Here is a 20,498-nt window from a genome sequence, read left to right as displayed (position 1 = left end):
TTGCGCGTTCCTTTGACACGCACCACGTAGAATCTAACACGTGGGAGGTAGCGTTGCTTTCCAGTATTTCTCCTCCAACCCATCTCCCCTTTTTGCTACAATCCTGCGACCCGCCCTTAGGTTCTTCCAGCTCAATCCTTACACAAACACAACTCCCACGAAGGCGTTCAGTGCTAAATCAAGAGCCGGGTGCTTGGCCCTTTGTCTCCACGTACACAGAACAAGTTCACCAGCAGAGCCACGATGAATCTGTTTGCTCACTGAAAAAGACCAGAGCACCTACTGGGGTACTGCCATGGGCGCCCACTTGTGCTGACAATATCGTGTTACGTGCGTTGTCAACCTATTCTATGAAAGTCTTGTCTGACAACAGCAAATGAAGGAAAATGAAGGGAAACAAAGCAAAACAAGAAAAGCAAAATAAACTGAGAGCACCTCAAGTTTGCGTGTTCTAAAGCAGAGAATAACATTTGACCACTTCACTAGTTTGTACTTCTGCTGCAAGGTGGTACTAAAAAGTAAATGGCCAGCTTAACTCGAGGTTTGCAATGCTCTCCAGACCTCAGGAGGAACTTCTCAGATGGTCTTCTATGAATCATTTTGTACACAGAGCTCTCAGACACTCCATAAATTCATGAAGCGACTCTACCTTCTTTCTCAGGGTTGCCAATTACCTCTCTGCTTTCAAGTTTTCACTCCCGTGGAAAAACAGCAAGCAGCACACAGCTTCCAACAGCATCGTGGCTGCTCCAGTCAGGCAGGCAAGGAGAACATGCAAATGCTGCTGAAAATGCACTGAAAATGAGTCGTGTCACAGCGGGAAGGGAGATCTTCTGCGACCTCTGCAAGTGCCAGAACACCATGACGCGTCGACAGCTTCAAGACTACGGTGGTTTGAACCCTTCCTCCGTGGGACAGGGTAAAAAGTGCAGGGAAGGAACTGGGAGCTCCTTCGGCAGATGCCCAGCCCTCTGCTGCTGTGCACAGCCGTGTTCACCCCTCAGGCTCCTTTGCTGGGTCCTCCCAGCCGAGCATCCATGTTCTGTAGGAAATGCACTGTTAGGAAAATAGGAAAACCCAGCTAAAAAGCCCTGAGTGTCGAACCGTACACAGCAGATAAGCAGAAAAAAAAGTTCCGCAGTTCTGGAACTTGTTTTAACTGAGCCAAACTCAAGCATGTTCAAATCAAGATATATTTTTATTAGATGTTGCTTCACAAAAAGTGCTCTATTCCTTGGGGCCGTGAGAAATAAAAGAGGATCTTAAAAGGAAAAAAAAAAAATAGATTGCCATTTTTCACAATTTTTTAAACTGGTCAAGAACCAGGGCTTGAAAACACTTGCAGTGAGTGCACAGAGAGGACCTTCTCCCTCCCAAAGCAGTGACGTTACAATTTCTAGAAAGCTGAAAACATGCAGAGAGTCTTGGAATAACTAACAAAAGCTCCTCCTGGCATTTCAGTTTGCTGCCACCTATCTTCTTAATTCCTCTCTCTTCGTGTGATCCCCTGTAAAAACAAAGAGCAGAACATGGCTTGTGCAGCGTAAGCCGCAGATGAGTGCTGGCTGCCCGTAATCTGCTCAGTAACTTTCCATCTGTATTCACGAAGCGTATGTGATGAATGTGCTCTGCACTGAGCTTCGCAATAGCAGAGCTTTCATCTGCTCCTATTATTACATTAGAAGTCTTGATGTGAATGCAGCAGATATTAGTGGGTTGTCAATAAAAAACGAATGTCGTTAAAGCGCTTTTATTCTTTTAATGCCTTTAACCCTCTAATTATATTTGTAAATTCTGCTATTTAACTGCATGAAAGTTATAAATTCTGACATGCTGTATCACAACAAATATATTTGGGGAGTCATGTACAAACAGTTATAGGGAAAAAATCAATTTTAGAATTATTCCTTCTTGATTAAAGACATAAATCCCAACGATGGCACGTCTCAGTCAAACACCACAGTCCGGATTTCTCCAGATATTCTAGGAGTTTGGGGGTTTAAAACCTGTGTCCTGTGCTCCAGCTGCAAGTCATAATATAAAAGAGCTGATTTTTCTGATTATCATTATGGTGCCGTTTCACCAAGCCAGTTCTCTTAGGCTTGGCAGAGATGGCAGCAGTCCCACTTAACTCTTACTCACCCAAACCCGACACAAAATCTGCCTGCTGCCTGCTCTTCCACGACCGCTGTGCTCCCCCCCGGGCAGCAGGGGGGATCTGCAGGACAGGGCACCAAGAGCCTAGCACCGTCCCACCCACCGCAGAACCGCCTCACTGCTCACACTCATCCTGCCCTTGGCCGTCCACGAAGCAGCCCCTTGCTGCCAGCTGGGATTTCTGCGGCTAGAAACCAAGCAGGAGTGGCCGGCTGACAGCAGTGCCTTCCAGCTGCCACCAAGGTTTGCAGATTTGGAATACAACCCATGAGCGGTCATACTGCAAAATACACCAGGTTCATGGTATGCCATACCTACACCAAAATATACCTACGACGGGAATACTCTAAGTTCCACAAAGCCAAAAAATCCTTCTAAGGAGTGCTTTTTGTCCACAGAATCAGGTAATTGATGTGAGGACCCACACAGACAACGTACACACACTCACAAAGCTGTTCTAAGACACAAAACCCCCCGAACCCTCTTTGCCCACCAACTGCATGCACCTGTTGAGTTCTATCCCCTTGAACCACCACGAGCCCAGAGCAGTACCAATTCCCGAAGCGTGTTCCAGTATATCCACCGCTTTATTCCACTTCATCCGGGATCACAGAAATCCTCCCTTTGAAGCAGTTCTGATAATTCTCTGCATCCGGGACCTTTTCACTGATTCAGCCAATTTCTGAATGAACTCCTTGTGAGCAGCGCTGCTCCTGCAGGGCTGAATGAAAGGACAGCGCGTACTCTCCATCCCCAGAATACAAGGAAACACTATTAGAACGTCGCAAAGCCAAATAATCAAAAAGCTAAGAAATACAGGGATCAAGGTTTAGCACGCTAAGTGGATGAGGTAATGAAGCATTTCAGACACAAAGCAGCCCATCTGCAGCCTTACAGTCCCCAGTATTTTCTGGGTTACACCTGTGTAAGCAATAACTTTGCACACTGAAGACCAAGCGGGGTGTAAATCAGCAAAGACGCGCAGTCACCACGTGGTCCCGCATCTAGCTTCCAATCAGCCCCTAACAGGCAGCTTTTTTGTCTTCTGTTACACATACAGGTATATGGTCGTCGGCCAACTTGATTTCTAGGCATCTCTAATGCACGAGTGCACCAAACAAAAGGATGAAATAAAAGCCAAGTGACCCCAGTGCCCAACAAAAGGGCTTCCAGTTAACAGAACAATGATGGGGACAGGTTGGGAGGCGAGTTGGTGAAAAATCTCCGTAATGTTAAGACTTTTAGTTGGCAGAATCGAGCAGCCTCCTGTTGTTCCACTCCACGAGACAAGGACCTGACAAGGAACGAGTGCGTTTGGATACAACCATGCAGGTTCCAGCTGCAGCGTCTTCCTTTCCAGCTAAATCCACAACAGGAGGATGACTTAAAGATTAGAGATAACGAGCACAAAGCAGCCTTCCGTAGCTGCTTGACTAAAGCCATAAAAGTTATTGCATTAAATGGTTCTAGGAGGTTTCATTTCACAGAAACAAGCTTAAGAAGTTTGTTACGTGGCGATAAATGCCATCCACTGTGTATTTTTAAATATTTACCACCACGACGGAGCAAGCTTCTAACAGGATGAAACGTAAGACTAATTTTCTGTTCATCCTAGAGCACACAAAGCAATCTTTTCCCCCATCATCTATGCAGACATCGCATTTAAGCAGGTAAAATTTCACGGCAATTTCGCAAAGCTAATTGAATTTGAAGCCTCTAAAACAAACGCAGTATAGGTCACATGTACCCTGAGCCCAACGGTTTAATTATATTTTCCCAGAGAAATTAACAACTTACTCATAGGTATTTTTTTTTAATCAACAGAGCATTAATACCCAGACTTTAAACACAATGACCATCTGGCTTTGAAAACCATACACTACAGCACTGATCGGAACATGCTGCTCAACCAGTTCTGCTGGAAAAATTCTCTGAACTGGTCTCATGAACAGGGATTTCCATCCTTAAACGAGGTTATTTTTCTAGTTTTGGCTGTCGGTTGCACCAGCTGGTATTCATCTGATAAATTGGGTAAGCTTGGATGGTATGCTAAAATCAAATCGAATCACAGTTTAGATTCTTTGCACATACATACATGCTGGAAACAAAGCGCATACCGACAGAAAAATAGCCTTGATTCCAGTTCAAAGTCACATAACTCTGTTTTTAAACAAAATGTGTTTTTTGTGTGTTTGTTTTAATGACAACCGCCACCTAACAAATCAAAGAGGAGGCAAATGGCAACGCTCTTTAAATTACAGCAGTGTCAGCAGAGCTGACCTAACTGTATCAGGGACTCGTCTGGAAAACAAGTGTCACGTTTCCATCTCGATGAAGAGTACAACTTCAACTTCTTCCCCTGAAATAGCATGGGAATCACGTTACCACATGCAATTACTGCACTTCGGGAGCCCACTGCATAGCATCGTGTACCATTGATAAATCGAGAGCGCCACACGCAAGCATACGACACAACACTTCAGCCCGTATTTAGACGCCGCCTGGCTGATTTTCAATAGTATTAAGCAAGCATCCACTCCACCATATTCTAAGTTGGCAACAGTTTCCTCATAATTATCGCTGTAAATAACTGTGGGAAAGCATCCAGACATCAAGAGAATTATGAAAAAAAAAAAAATCAGAAAATTGCCCATGCTGTAAATTAAGATTTTTCTGCTCACCTCATGTGCCCTAAAAAAAAAAGGGTGTTAAATGCGGATTACATTTACGTTCTGCTATCTTAACAACTCAGACTCTTGGTTTTATATGACATTTATAATGAGCTTCCATTTCATTTCCTGCCTAACAAACAAACAGTTCCAAGCTATTAACGGAGTATCCCATTCTTCAGCATCTTAATAACATTTATCAGCGTGTACAAACCCCTCTGCTAGCACGGTGAGTTGGGGCAGGAGCTGTCATTGTCTTGTTGCAGCGAATGCTGCTGCAAAGCGCTCATGCTAATTAACACGGCGCGTTTAATAACGTTACCTACAACCTGTTTGTTCACCTCCTCTGCTCTGTCTCCAGATGGGTCATTGTTCATTACCTACTTGGTTTGGGTGCTGCGCTCCTGACACAATGACAGGTTACGTGAAGCGTGCACCAAGGACAATATTTTCTTCCCAGAGTTATTCAAGGTTGGGCGACAATGTAATTATCGGACATTTTAATAGGTGTGAGCACTTCTTAGCCCACAGAGAGCAGGACGCTGCTAAGCCACTGGACGCAGCACTCCTTCTTACCATCCCAAAGCTCTCCCTGGTGCAGCCAGACGTTTTGCCAGGGATTGCACTGAAAACCAGGCAGGGCACTCTGGCAACGCCCCCGGCACCAGGCCGCCCAACGCAGGACTCCAGCTGCTCGCTGCCCGTGGCAGAGCGGCCGTGCCGAGCCCTCGCAGCGCAGGGGCTGGGGAAGGCGGCCAGGTTCACTCAGCGGCTCCTGCAGACGGCCGCCTGAAAGACTTCCCCTGCTCCCTCTTCGTGTATTGTAATTCCTGGTGAAGCTGTGCTCCGTTGCACACGTTGGTCTCCTTTGACTTCTGAGTGTGAAAAGCACACGTGCATAGGACTTCATCTACCAGGGGATACCTTCCTTCTCTTGCTCCCACCTAGACGGCACACGAGAGCTGCTGATGTGCTGGTTCATGTCAGAAAATACAGAAAAACTGCTCCAGCTCCCCAAACAAGCTCCCATGGAACAAGAGGATTTCAAAGAAGAAAGGCCAAGCCTGTGCTCATTCAGACGCACGGAGCCAGCACTCGAGTTCCTAAAATCACAGCTCTTCCCCTCAGCTGAGCAGCGGGGAAAAAACGCGATGGTGGAGAAAAACGTGAAGATTTAAACTGTTACCAGAAAGAGAAAAAGCAAGCGTAGATGGGAAGAGACTGGAAAAGTACAACGGAGAGGAGGGCGAAAAAAGAATTGAATCTCTGAAGGAGAGACCAACTAGAAATAGCATAGAAGATCAGAAAATGAAGGATAAAGGACAAAAAAGACAGGTAATAATAACAAAAAGGCTCTGGTTAGACAATGTAGGGACAAACTGGCAAGCAATCAACTTGCAGTACAAAAAGGTGTGTTTGCACGCGCCAGCTCCCGCACATGACACCAAGACCTGTCGCTGCTGCCCTAATTCCAGCTCTGTAATTCAGTGCACAAAGCACTGAGAGAAGGAACACCGGGACGCTTTCCCTGTGGTGCACAGACTGCAGGGCACGCACCAACACAACGTCCAGACCCTCGTGCTGTAAGCAAGAGACGTGAAACCCCACGGGCTGGGAACACTTAACGGGGGGAGTCAGAGCAGTAACAGCACTGAATGAGGCATTCTGGGCTTTCTGTTTTATATTCTGTTTGAAACAAAAGTATCACAGGTAAGTAGCTTGAATATTTCATTTTAATTCATTTGTTTTTAAATTGCCAGAGGACAGAATTACCTAGAGCTGAACGGAACAAAACCACCATCCTACTCACAGTCTTCATCGTGAAAGGTGCACGTCCCTCCAAAAAGTCAATTCACAGAACAGATCGCACAGCCACACGTCTTTTCCAAACATTTTTTAAACTTGGTGTAGCTTATAACACTGAGACTTACTTCTGTTAACATAAACTGGACCTTAGGACACAGGAGGAAAGTTGGAAAAAACGTACCTCGCAAATTACAAACCAGGCTTACATCAAAACAGAACAGCAGTTTGTGGCTGTACGTTTGGTTTTTTGTTGTGTTTTTCTTTAATGTATCTGCTAAATCCACAGACTGCATCTTAAACTGGGTTAAAAACGGCAACAAAAAGGGAACATAAGTGCTACTTTGTGCCACTTGTCCTTCATTTCTTTGTTAGCTGGCTATGCCTGTCCCACGCAGGAAAAATGAGACTTAGCACGAGTGGATATTCTGCTCTAAGTCACCTTTTCAAACTTTCCAACAAGGCAACACAAAAACCACTGACGTATTAAAATATAAATCAAGTTTGAGGATGTGAGAGCTACTTGGTAACATCGTATCAGGACATTTACAGACTTCCTACCTTATCAACTCCTCCAAATTAAGCTCTGGTCCCGGGCCACGCGTGCAGTTCTCGTTCATTCCCACACAAAATAAAAGCTGTTAGCCTTAACGTACCACAGGATGAGGAGAGAGGAAATTTCCACGCTGCATGAAAACTGCTAGGGCAAAGCACTTGCCTGGTGCATCACACCCACACAGCAGCACACACGGGCAAGTGCTTGAAGGAAAGGCCATGTTTATATACCTTTTATCTTTTATGAAGTATGTAAGTGCTATTTAAAATAGGCCTGGGTACTTAAGACAATGTGTTTAAACTACAAGCAGCTATAAATGAATGCATTGTATGAGCACACTTGAAGTTACAGAGCACAGTGTACTTCAAAATAATTCAGTGGTGTATCCGCCAGCTCTGCTTCCTACTGGTCCTTGTCAGCTAAGACCTCGGGGTTCTGATTTCATCCTGCAATGGGCAACAAAAATGTAGATATGCAGATCTGCAGATTTGGTTTGTGAGCTGAAAACCCAACGAGATTTTTAAACTGGAGAAACTGGCTAACCCGAGGCCAGCTGTTGCAGGTCCATAACAAAAGCAGGCCAGGAGAAGAACGACAGCAGACAACCAACCAGTCACAGTACCAAAGCGAACAGGCACTTCCCAAGCCCATGGCTGACTTACTTTCAACGTGACTCTTGAAATCTACCCTGTCACCATGGCTTAGAAAGGCCCCCTCCTGCCAGCTGAGAGTATCGAATATCCTCTTAAACCTAGCCCAGTTGCAAACTAAAACACATTAGCTCACAAGATCCACTCCCTTTGGCTCACGTGTACTTAACTCCCTTCAGAAGGCTGGCACAAAAGCATCTGAAAAACCTGACTGAAGTTTGTTTTGGTCCGCTCAGCGGGTATCAGGTATCCCTTCTGCCTTCTCTTCTGCCTGCTCTGTCAGTCGTGCTTCGCAGCGAGCCAAGTACAGCTGAGCGGCAGCCCTGCTGCGGTACCGCTGCTTCTTGGAGCCTCTCTAGTGCTGGAGTGGTTGGGGTGCTGCTCGTCTTCGGTTTGGGAAAGGACATGCTCTACCCATCGGGCACGGACACCGAGGGCATTGACACCATTTAACAAAGCCGAAGATAATTCAAAAGAGCTGAATTCAGCTATATTGGGGTTGGTTTGGTTTTAGCAAAAGAACAAACTCTAACTGGGTGGGTTTCCTTCTCAAGTCTGTGAGCATCAGGATCCTCCTGATCAGCTGAGAAATAACGCACACCTCCTCAAACCTTGGTTCTCCCAGGCTATTGGGTAGATGTGCTGGTGAGAGCTGGTGAGAGCAGGGGGACCTAAGCCTTACCCTTACCCACGTCTCCTCCCTGCTGCAGCACCATCCCGCCCCACACCACCACCCTGACTGCAAAGAGGACTGGAATGTGTTAACGTGGGTTCAGAGCTCCTCTTTGCAGAGCAGTTGCTGTTTGGGGATATATCCTGCAGCAGTACACGATATTAAAATATACATCCATCTCTCATACACACAGTCCACCTCCACCAAACTCCAGTGCTGGCAGAGTTCAGGGCTTGAGGAAACCGCTCCCTCTTGCAATACATCCCCACTTCTTTCATCTTCGGTGTAAACAGCAGCAGATCCTCATCCTCACTGCAGCACAAAGCCAGCCTCTGATTCACCTTTATTACACTGTGAAACAACGTTTATTAGGGAACAATGGCCTGAAATTTCCTCGGGCAAGTTCTGTAGAAAAACCTTTATGACATCAAGATGTGTTACAGCAAACACAATATCATCCACTGTTGTATTACCACCCGTATCAGGAAGTCTTTCTTCTTTAACAAGATTGAGTCTGAACAAGACAAAATACTTCAGCATTCAGTGTTGTAGCTAGATTGGATTATCTTAAGTCTAAATTAGACATGGATATCACATTTTTCAAAGTTTACTGCTTTTTAAGCAAAATAATGCAAACAGCACTGCAGAAACCACTTAAGGACGTACTTACCATGAGCCCAAAAGAAGGCCTATTTCCTCAGCCGCCACAAAAAGTTCTTATGTTGTATAAACACACGCACGGAAAACGAAGAACACTGCTGCTGGCTTTTGGAACCTCTTGCCACCCTGCTATTAAAGAGGCATTCATAATCTCGACTGCCTGGTTATGGGATATCTTCACTTAATACATTAGCCTTTAAACATCGCAAGCCCTATGAATAAATCCCCAATTAACCCACGAGCGAAGCAATTCCCTGCCTCAGCAACACCGCCCAGGAAGGCGGCCATGGCAGGAAGGAGGGCACGCACACACCAGGTGACCGTGGGACACTCGCTGCACTTCCAGCAGTGATTCAAAGGGCCGAGTGCCAGCGAGGATTTAAGTGTGCCTGGGGAGGCGTTCTGAGAGATGCTACTTGCCTAGATTTCATCTGAAATTTGCATTGAGTTTTTCCTTTTCCAGGCAGTTGTTTCTAAAAGGCATCTCCTTCCCCTGCCAGGCAGTTCCACTCTGCTCAGTCTCTGCTCTGCAGAAATCATCCTGTATCTCATCATCCTCTGCACCTTCCAGCTCTAAAGTGCTTAGAAAACAAGCAGACCAAACAGCAGTCTGCAAGATCCCACACACTTCTAAGGTGGCTCTGGTGTTTTTCTATTCACTGTTCCTTTCCTGTTCATCCCTAACATTTCGCTCTCTTTTTAAACAGCTGCCAAACACCATGCCGATGTCACAACTGCAAGGTTTTTTTTTCCTCAGCAGCAACGTCCAGCTTCAAAGCGTCATTACCTATGCAAACTCTGAGTTAATTTCTTGTGTGTGCAGGAGAGACACCTACACTGCATTTCATCCTGGTACTCACCAGTAGGAGGCTGGCAAGGCCTTTCCATACCTGTTCGGTCATCCCTTGCTTTTACTGCCCTAACAAGTGTGCATCAACGGCGAGACTGCTTACATCCATGCCCACCCGGGCTTTGAGTCCATTAAGGAGCTCGCTGCCCTGTGCAGAAGAACCTGAGAAACGCAGAATCGTTTTTTAAGGCTCTCAGCACTCGACTACAAAGAGCCAGAAATTTGTTATCAAGCCTGCAGCCACAGCACCCGCTGTCCTACCGGCTGCTCGCAGGGACGGGGCTCGCAGCATCCGAGTCACCTCCCGCGTGCAACGCGGCGTGAGTCAAGTCAGAGCAATGGGAGTGTTAGGACTGAAGCTAATTACAGCTGGTATCTCAGCACCTGCTACGGCTACAAAAATGTAGGTCTTCACCTGGATAAAAAAAATCAATTAAGAGGTTTAAAACTTTAATTCCATCAGGAGACACCCAGAAGATGCTCGCAGCGAGCTCCTGTCCTCATCACGAGCACCACTCCACCCTGGGAGCGAGCTGTATTCTGTCCTTCAGACCCAAAAGCAACCACCTCCCTGCTTTGGTGGTGCCTGCCACACCTCATACCGCCTGATGGGGAACCCACAGAAAGCAGACCCTGAGCACTGCCAGAGCCACGTGGAAATGCGGTTCTCATGTCACCGGTGGGTGCGAGCTGCTTTAGTTTCCCAAAGGAAAACAACAGAATGTAACTTTCACACTGAGTCTCATCTGAAATACAAACTCAGAAGTTTTCTAAATCAAGTTGAGGTGAAACCACCAAAATTATCAGACCAAACACAGGAAGACTGCCACCTTAGACATTATTCCTCTCCTCTTTGAAGCGCTCCCTCTGTCCAGACAGTTGAGATTCTAATAAAAAGGCTTGTAAAAAGAAAATCTTCCTTCTCCCAGCTGGTTACTTCCTCTGTGTTTGCGTTCGGTTTTCCGGGTATAGTCCGATCATTTCCTCACTGCTCTCCCAGCCGCTTACAGGAGATAGCCACACAGCCACAGGGAACAGGAAAAAGAAGGAAAACTCAACTGAATCACCACTGAACCTCAAATTGCTCTTTCAGTTTCAAGCTGAGGTCCCTCCTGTTGAAAGGTTTTTCCATTGACGTGTGACCCTGTGCATGCTGGTTACCTGTAACACACCGATGCGCAGGCACAAACAGCAAGGCTGCACTGGGGGCCTTGAAACCATGAAAAGAAAACCACGGATCGCTTCGCTTCCAGAACAAACAGGCTTCCTGAACAATCCCTCACATTAAAGACGAAAGATGAAACAGCTCAAACATCAACATTTGCACAGCGCAAAGTGCTCCTCAAGTGCGGGCCCGAGCCAGATCCGGCAGTCTTTAGGTAGGCGGCCCCTTCCCTGAGGTTCAGGGCGACCCCAGGAATGGTCTTGGGGTTTTTTGCTGTTGTTGTTTTGCTTCGTTTGTTTGTTTAAATTTTAAATTCAGTAGAGAAACTACTTCCCTGTTAAGAACAAACCCCACCACCCTGCTACCACAGCTTTCCTTAGCACAAAAAACGCACGGGTGTACTGGGAGTCACACCAGGTAACTTGTTATTTAAAAAACTTGCATTACTCAAAAATGCTAGATTTTGAAGTTGCAACTGAGCATTCAATCTCATGAGCTGGTGTTCCATTTCGTAATGTTGTTACATGTCCTGAAAACAAGTATTCAATGTAATTCACTTTGCAGCAATGTTCTGTTTGTTGTTTTTATCCTTTGCCATTCACTTGTTAACCATCACAGGTAACGCACTTTAACATTTTTTAAAAGAGAACACAAAAATAACGTGTGAATCCAATGTAAATAACCTTCCTCACCACCAGCACCTGTATCCACCTCATTACAGCACCCATTTCCCCATCTTGTCCTTTTTAATTGCTCCTCCTCTCCAAGTCTCCGCTTGATTCCTCCACCACAGGCAGTCACCAGGTCCCTCTGGGAGCCTGCATTGCGATTACTCAGGCTATCAAACAGGCTTAACGTTTTCAACAAGTTTCAAATTTCCTTACTTTGCTGAATATCCCGTTTTCCAGAGGCAAAACATCAGGCAGAAAACACTCAGCTGTGGCATTCTACGGACGTCACAATAAAATCCCTGACAATAATACGTCGAGCCCTTTCTTTGGGAAGGGGATAACAAAGGTAACGCAGTATTTACCAGGACAAGCAGGGAATCGTGGCCGCGCCAAGCTAGAGCTGCTGCAGAGATGTGTGATGCTGTCCAACGGCACCACTCCCCTCTCCTTGCCACAAAACCCCATCGGAGCTTTGCCTACTCAGTGGCGAGCACATTGCAGTGCTCCTCTTGTTGAAAGCGACCCGCAGAGGCACTCCCTCGGGGCTGCCCGCAGGAAGGACCAGGGTACGTCTCTGACAGGTCACCAACATGTAAACAGAGCAGCTTACCTGCTTTGCTAATCACGCCTTTTTCTGTCCTAAAAGCGCATCCCCGGCCGGAGGCTCCTCTGCAAACCAAACATCCCCACGTCAGCCAGGCAGATCCACGTAACAGATGCACGGTCAAGGTCCTTGCTCCTTATTAGGCTGCAGGCGCTAATAACCCCCCGACCTAATGACTTCACAACGAGAGGTGAAGAAAGGTGGCAGCACGCCGTGTACACCTGTTTGCCTTACACCATGGGAATTTTTTACGCCCATCAAACAGCTCTGCGCAACGTGCAATCACTTTAGCAGGCCCTGCTCTCCCCTTACTGCTGTATTTAGGGGTTTCAAGCCCCCACAAGCCCTGTCACAGCCTCTGTCGGTGCCTCCATCAGCCACACAGCAGGGTCAGCCGTCCTCAAAATTCCCCAGGGGATTTTAGCACTACACCAACCACACCGCTCCTTTTCCTTGAGCATCTATCCCTATTCACATGGGCCCACAACATTTTACACACAGTGAGAAAATGTAATTCTGTAACTCCCACTGACCGAACCCCTCGCAGCAGCGCTCCCCTTCCCGACTGACTGATGTGTGGAGGTGTGAGGTACCTGCCTACCACCCTGCGTTGTTCCATCGGCTGTACAAACACACTGCGCAGCTCTTTCAAGTGACAATGAAATCCCATACGAATAGTATCTCAGATGTGAAAACATCCTAGCTTCTGTATCCTCCAGTGCTGCTTACATCTTCCCTTTCTCATGCTGGAGATTAAGACCGACACCCGTCTGAGGTAGCTCCTGAGAAACACACTGTGACGTTGGCCAAGCGTGCGTGGAGTTTTATCTGGTTACAATGCAGCACAGCACCATCCTGTCCTCTTAGGCCATCCTCCAAAAACATCCCTGCAGACATTATCTGCATGAGAAAAGCCGTATTTAGAATGACTTTAGAAGCCTAATGGAATAAATACGCTGAGCTTTAAAACAGATTTCTCATTCACGTCCTGTTTATCTGTTCTTTAGATTCAGGCAGCTTGCTTGTTCCAGAAATGGTCCTGCCACAAAGCGTAACAAACGCTTCCCGTCCTGGTTTTTAAAGGTGCAGCATTGCCCCTTTCTCCTCTAACACGGCGGCCTGTTTTCTGACATCACTGTGAGGAACCCTTTCCGTTCACCTGCTGCTGAAGTTTGCCACTGCGTTAGTGCACGAATCCCACCCAAGCCCTAGAAGACACGGTTTTAAAGTTGACCACCACCTTCTAACAGGTAACACAAGCCGCTTGATGTTTCAGGCATGCATGAGAGGAGCTTGGAATCAGGCCAGCTTTGCACACACTGGCATGAAGCAGCTTCAGCAGCAGCGTGGCACAGGACATCAGATTACTTGGAGCAGCCCGGGGAAGGAGACAACAAAGCCTTTATACACGACGGGTGCGTTATCTCTCTGGCAAAAGACAAAGAAGTTATTCATTTATACAGGGGCTCTAACCGTAGCACCAAATCCAACAATAAAATCAACTTTTGAATTATTTCTGCTGGCATCAGATGTGCCTAGGCTGGGATCACGAGCTCCAATAAACACCCAGAAGTCTATTTTCCAGGCACAGTTTGGAACAGCTTACCAACAGGAACAAATACAGACCGGGTGTTAGTTCTTGGGCATCTGACTGCACAGAAACACATCTGTAACTTCCAGTCCTGCTAGAAAGCAAGTACTACTACAAAGCTACTGTTCTTATTAAGAAGTAAGAACTACCAGCAGGTTCAAGAAAAATAGCTTCACAGGTTGCTTCTGCGACACACTGCACGTGCTTTGCTGCCACGTACAGTAGGAGTGCTTAAAGTTTATTTGAATTTTGCGTACACAAAGCAAGCTAACTGCACCACTGAAGCAATTAAAACAGAGGACAATGAGGAATGAATTTTAATGCTGTTAGCAACACCCCTTCCTTCTAACTGTACAAAAATATTTGTGTCGGGGTACATTTTACTAGTTTGCTCTGAAACATGAAAACTCAGGCGGCAATTGGACAGATCAGTGCTAACAGGGAGGGGTAATTCACTCCTCTCCTTGCTGCCATTTAAGAAATACTAATTAGTCCTCTCTAGCTGTGCCCCTGCCACATTGTCCAAGGCTACAGCAAAACACAAGCGATGGCTATACTTACATACGCACAGATATGAAATCCTGAACAAAGACCAGTTTGCTGGCAAAAAGGAAATCATGTAAAATTCGGAATTAAAGCTTGCAAGCAGCACAGCCACTGAGTCCCTAAGATCCTACCGCAGGCGTACCTGAACAACACGGGAAGTTCAGGACAACTGGCAAGAAGCACAGTCAGGAGGTTTTACCACTAACAGAGAAATGAAAACCCGCTGAAAGTAACAGGCTTGCTCAGACATTGCGTAGAGCAAAATGGGATCTACACAACCTTTACAGCAGGATTTCTAGAGGAACGCCACTTTGCTTTCCAGGTCATTCTTGAGTCTGTCAAACCCACAGATAAATAAAGGTACCTGTGTAAAAGAAGCCAGGATTTGACTGACCTGAAACAACCAGCACACAGACACGTTCCTTAAAACCCTCTGAACTGCTCAGTTCTACCAGTACTAGTGCTAATGTTCCCACTCCCCTTGCCCATCGCCCCACATACGTTAACGCTGGTGATATAAATACTTAGATGGCATATTAAAAAAATAATTACTTTTTTAATTTTTAATCCCTGCTGCCACAAAAGGGTCAAATATACGCATCCAAGCTGAAAGGTAGCTGCACGCCCACCCGGCTTTGGAGCAGCAGTCCGTGTAAGTGCCACTCTGTCCTGTTCAGAAGGACGCTGATCGTCACTTGCAGCCGCACAGGTATAACCCCGTCAGAATCCTGTCTGACTGTTAAACCACTCAGCCAACTCGGTCCTAATCCTCAGGTAAGCTTTTGTTATCTCTAACTTTTCATTACGAGATCGGTAGCCTTTTTCATACCAGCTCTTCCAAAGACATTACCAAGTTCAACATCTCCCAGTTACTCTTCCCACCAGCCGATCTGCACACCTATTTACATCCCCTTACCTATGCAGGAAGCACATTTACAAGTTCACATCTTGCTGCTGCTGCTCTGTTTCTCAAATTCACCTTTGCTCATTCAGCTCTCCTCCAGCCAGTTATTTTCAGGTCCTCCTTCACCCTCAGAATTCAGTTTTGAAGAGAAGTGATCCTGGAAGGCGGCGAGTTACCCATGCAGCTGGGGAGGAAGGGAAATCAAGCACAGCCCGGCTCTGACACACGGGCAGCCTGCTGGCCCCCCCCACACACAGAGCCGGGCTCACCGCGCGACATACTGCATCTCACGTGGCACGGTTGGCAAGGGACGCTGCAAAAAACACAGGCTGCCACCCCAGAAAAGAAAGATTCCCTCCCAGCATCCTTGAAAGATGGAGTTCCTGCAGGAACCGGAGCTCTCAGAAAGGAGCCCCCCTCGACACGGAGGTGCCTACCCAGACAGCTCCCCGCGAGACCCGAGCGGTGCAGCCGACAGCCAGCAGAGGAACAGCCAGCACGGGCTTGCTCGGGCCAAAGTTGCTTTGCCCAGGATCCTGCAAACAGCAAGTGCTCTGCTCAAGGTCTTGCAGTGCTACACACCAGCAAAGACTGTTGCTGCTCTGGAAGAAGAACGACTTCCTCTACACTTAGTAATTGCCTCAAGAACAAGTAGGAACACTTTTTCATGTCTGTGTTTGCCTGTTTTCTTAAGGAATTGAGGGCTTACAGCAGGCTTTCCACACCGATGAATCGGGAACGAAGCGGATGTCTCTGACATGCGCCAGCCAGGCAGTCTTCTGCAGGAGTAACCTTCCAACCTACCCGGCACTGCCAAAGGTCCAATATTTCAAGGCCAGGAAAGCCTAGAAATATTTCATTCTTTTAAACCCTGAAACCTGAGCAAAAAGCACCGAGCCATTAGAAAGAGACCTGGAGGGAAGCGATACGTGTGGCAAGATTGGTTGTTGCAAATCTAATAATGGCGACAAATCCTACCGTTGGATAAAAGCTGAGGTCTCCCTGCAGTTGTGGCCGTGCAGCACCAGCTCGCAGACCGGCTCCATGCCTTCGGGAACACGCTGAGGACGGCACCACAGCCAGCCTGGCTTGTTTCGCTTTCACCACCTTGTATTCAAAATTTTAACACCCCACCTACCATCCAGATCCAAGCAGAGCCACAAGTAAAAGAAGATTCCAACTAATCCAGAAGACCAGGAATAACGTAACAGCCAGGCAGTGGCTTCCACCACCTGGAGGCTGGCTGCTTCCAACCAAGCGAGAAGGGGGCACCAAGCGCTCCTGCCGGACTGGTGGAGCTGGGGAGTTTCTACACCACTGCGATCTTTCAAACTACCCTCAGATACATGAAATAAAGCAAGCATTTTCTGAACAAAGTCTGAACACTTAACTAAAAGAGAAGTGGGAAGCAGTGCTTGTGCACAGGGCCATTAAGTAAATCTTGCTAATCCCTTGCTAATGAGAAGCATCTCAAAAATTCCTGAAGTGTGGAAAGGGTTTGGGGTATAAAGCTATTTCACCCTCCACGTTTCATCTCAGAACAACTCACATCAAGTCACCACATGCGACCAGCGCAGAAATCAATGGTGTTTGTGAACCAGACATCCCCAAGCCTCTGCTGAAAGCCAGCACACAGCCCGCGTATGCTCCAGGGATGAGAGATCAATTCCCGGCCCTGCTAGGCAAATTTAACACTGCTGCAAAGATAAAACAACAGCAGGATGGGGGGGGGGGGAAGAGGAGGAGAAGGAAGAGGAAGAGGACAAATAAAGGAAGGAAAACCAACCTGATGTTTCTATCATGAGTAATATGCAAAAGCTCGCCATCTGATATCTATACCAGAGGTAAACACAACTCTGGTAGACAAAAACAAACAAAACACACTTGAAAAAATACCAGGTTCTCTTTCAAGCTTTCTTACAACATTTCCAGAGCATTTCATTTTTTTTACCTCCAGGATTTCTCAACATTTAGCAAAACCCTGCTGCAAACTTGCAGTCAGGTAAAGCAATTTCCTAATGGAAAACAATGAATTCACAAACAGGTATCCGAACAAAACAAAATGCAACCTGGAGACTGCTTTCCTTTACCTAAAAAGCAACCAACGGCAACATCAAACCTCTCAACCAAACGAGGCACGATACACACGTAAAGAAAGCAATCAGCAACTTAAGTCGTTTCTTATTTAAAAGAATAATTATATTTTTAAGTTTCCTATATGTGTTTTAGTAAAAAAAAAAAAAAAACATGAGGTCAACTTGTATTAACATGAGCGTTTCATATGGAACAACTCTGAGAGCATGAATAAACATGAAGGAATGTAAACGCGGATGCTGGCTTTATACAGCAGGAAGCACGGACACACAGCACTTTCTGCTGCGCCTCTTAGTTCTGTGTTAATGATGTGCCGCACAGCATCTCAGAAACAGAAAAAGGCCCTCCGTAACAGATCACGTAATCCCTTTGAATCCCAATTCCTACACAGGCACTCCAGAGAACTCAAAAGTAACATTATTTGCCTTAACGTCCACAAGCACCCACTACATCAAACTAAAAGCTCTTTCCCCTGAACACGGTGAAGATGTGTCCAAGCCCTTTACGTGTAACATCGTGCATATTATAAACTTATTTTCTAAACTCTTCTGAAGCTGCTCTAGCCACGTTTGTTGTTCCACACGCTCAAGTTCTGGAGCCAGATTCTGTGCCCTTGCACACCGCTACACAGGGCTCCAAAGTCATTCCCTGCTGTTTATGACACACGGGGTGTTTTGCCAACACGAACCATATATCAGTGCTGAACACTGGCAAGTCATAACTCTGGCATTTATAAGCATTTTTGTGTCAAAGCACCTAAATAAATCATTGTAAATCGGTTCCATTAGGGATAGGAAAATAGACAATAAATGAACTCCTGCTCAGTTTTTCACCCTACGCTGGTGTCACAACAAAGCATCCCAGAACGGTGAAACTATCCGAAAGTTTAGCCCACCTACTGCGGATGGGGAGCTTCAGCGAACAAAGATAGCCTGGACATGGAAGAAGTATTCTGTTGCAATGACATTTTCATAAGTCCCTTTCAAAAAGATTTGGGTTTCTTCCTTTATGTGGTTTTGTACAGTCCCTACATAAAAACCAAGTGAAATCAAACTTATTTTTCCAATGGGGGGGAATTGGGGGGGGGGGAAAGGGGGGGCCCGGGGGGGGGGGGGAAATAAAAGTCTTTATCTAAAAAAAAAGCATCTATTTAGGTACTGCTCCTACCAAATTCTGAAATAGGACTACGAATGAAAAGCTGTTCCTCGATCCATGTTCCCTGCAAAACTCAGATGTTCTTAGTGACACCAAATGATAAACGACAAAGCCTGTCTGCTGTCAAAGGGAAGCGTACACATTTACACACGTTATGTGTGCAGCTGGGAGCTGCTGCAGCCAGCGGGCGTTATTTCCACCCCTGAGGAGCAGCGACATGAGGACCCGACACGAGGCCCCTTCTCCACCAAGCTGCCCCCCAGGACCGGCCAGGCTGCGTTATTTCTCACACATGACATTAATATTTATTCAAATTTGCTTGCAGAACTTCCCTAGCAATCAGTCAGCTAACAGCTTGTCACGGTTTATGCTTGTTTTGAGGGTCTGCAGAGGCCAAAACCAGAGTAGGGAGAGCAGGGCCGGGCCTCCTGCCCCAGGCTCCTCGGCCATCACAGAAGGCGATGCCCCGCGTGCAAGCGGCCCCGACTCCTCCCGCAGGAACCCAGACCTCGAGCAAACAGCCACCAGGCACGGCTCTGAGCATTTACAAGCTGACAAGGGTGGGCTCAAGGGGCCCAGATTCCCAAACGGCAGATTTCAGTAAGGAACAACACGACGGTCAGTAAGAACACGGGTGGTACCGCCCGACACTGAACAACGGTAAATCCCCACGTATGCCAGAGTTGGCTCTGATCTCCCCTTAACTAAAGGGGTAATAACCAATACAAGATTTACTCTGCATATGCCCTTACTGAACAAACCCAAGGCAAACCACGCTCACGTACAGCACGATACTGCAAAGGCACACTCATTGCCTGGGAGAGTTTTACTTACTTTCCTGCCGCTGATGACTAGCTGAGGAATCCTGGGTCAGATGGCCTAATCTCTCTTTGAAGACGGTTTTATCCAGACCTGAACAAATTTTTCATTCACCCCAATTCATGGAGGTTAATTCACATCGGCGAGTTGCGGTGTTTGCGCTACAGTGAAAAGCTCAAGCACAAAGCTAGAGGCACAAAGCTCAACACACAAGGAAAGTGTTCACACAAGGAGGGGTAAACGCAGCCCATAGTAGCGCCTTATCTGATTTTCAGGCAGAAAAAATGTTTGTCTCTAAGGAAAAACGCAGAGCAAGAGCTTGAAGTTAATCATCATAGCTTTGTTTAAGGTGAAATTTTAGTTGCAAGCAAGATACACAAGAGAATACAAAGCGGACTGATACATCAGATAAGTAAAAACCATCTAATGGCTTGGTTTATGTGAACGCTGAAACTTCTGACAACATATCTAACCAAGGTAACTATTTCTGATAAGTCTCTGTATCTCAAACTACACTTCAACTGTAGCTTGGTAAACAGATGAAACGAGCATAGTGAAGTGCTCACTAAAGCACACTCATTAACTCACTTCTGAATTCGTGGATGCATCCAACTTCAACGCCGAGCTCCCTTTCAGAAGATCCCAGCTACAGCAACCCGCCATGGAAAGCTACCTCACTGCAGGGTCCGTGGGCTCGGAAAAAGTCTTCATCGACCAGATTTGTTACGGGACTTTACAAGAGACAGAAGCAGGGAAAAGACAAAGACAGAAAGACAGAAAGACAGAAAGAAAGACAGAAAGAAAGACGGAAGGACGGACGGAAGGACGGACGGAAGGACGGACAGAAGGACGGACAGAAGGACGGACAGAAGGACGGACGGACGGACGGACAGACGGACAGACGGACAGACGGACAGACGGACAGACGGAC

At 46.6% G+C, this 20,498-nt stretch overlaps 1 protein-coding gene across 15 annotated transcripts in view; it reads right to left on the bottom strand.

Annotated features, from left to right (window-relative positions):
* The window catches only part of TANC2 (tetratricopeptide repeat, ankyrin repeat and coiled-coil containing 2), a 278,090-nt gene that overhangs the window by 213,591 nt on the left and 44,001 nt on the right, over positions 1 to 20,498 (bottom strand). The gene's annotated exons all lie outside the window — the stretch shown is intronic.

Source organism: Oxyura jamaicensis, chromosome 27 (assembly GCF_011077185.1).
Source record: "Oxyura jamaicensis isolate SHBP4307 breed ruddy duck chromosome 27, BPBGC_Ojam_1.0, whole genome shotgun sequence".
Lineage (NCBI taxonomy): Eukaryota > Metazoa > Chordata > Aves > Anseriformes > Anatidae > Oxyura > Oxyura jamaicensis.
Note: the sequence above shows the minus strand (reverse complement) of the source record. Positions and strands in the feature narration are given on the sequence as shown.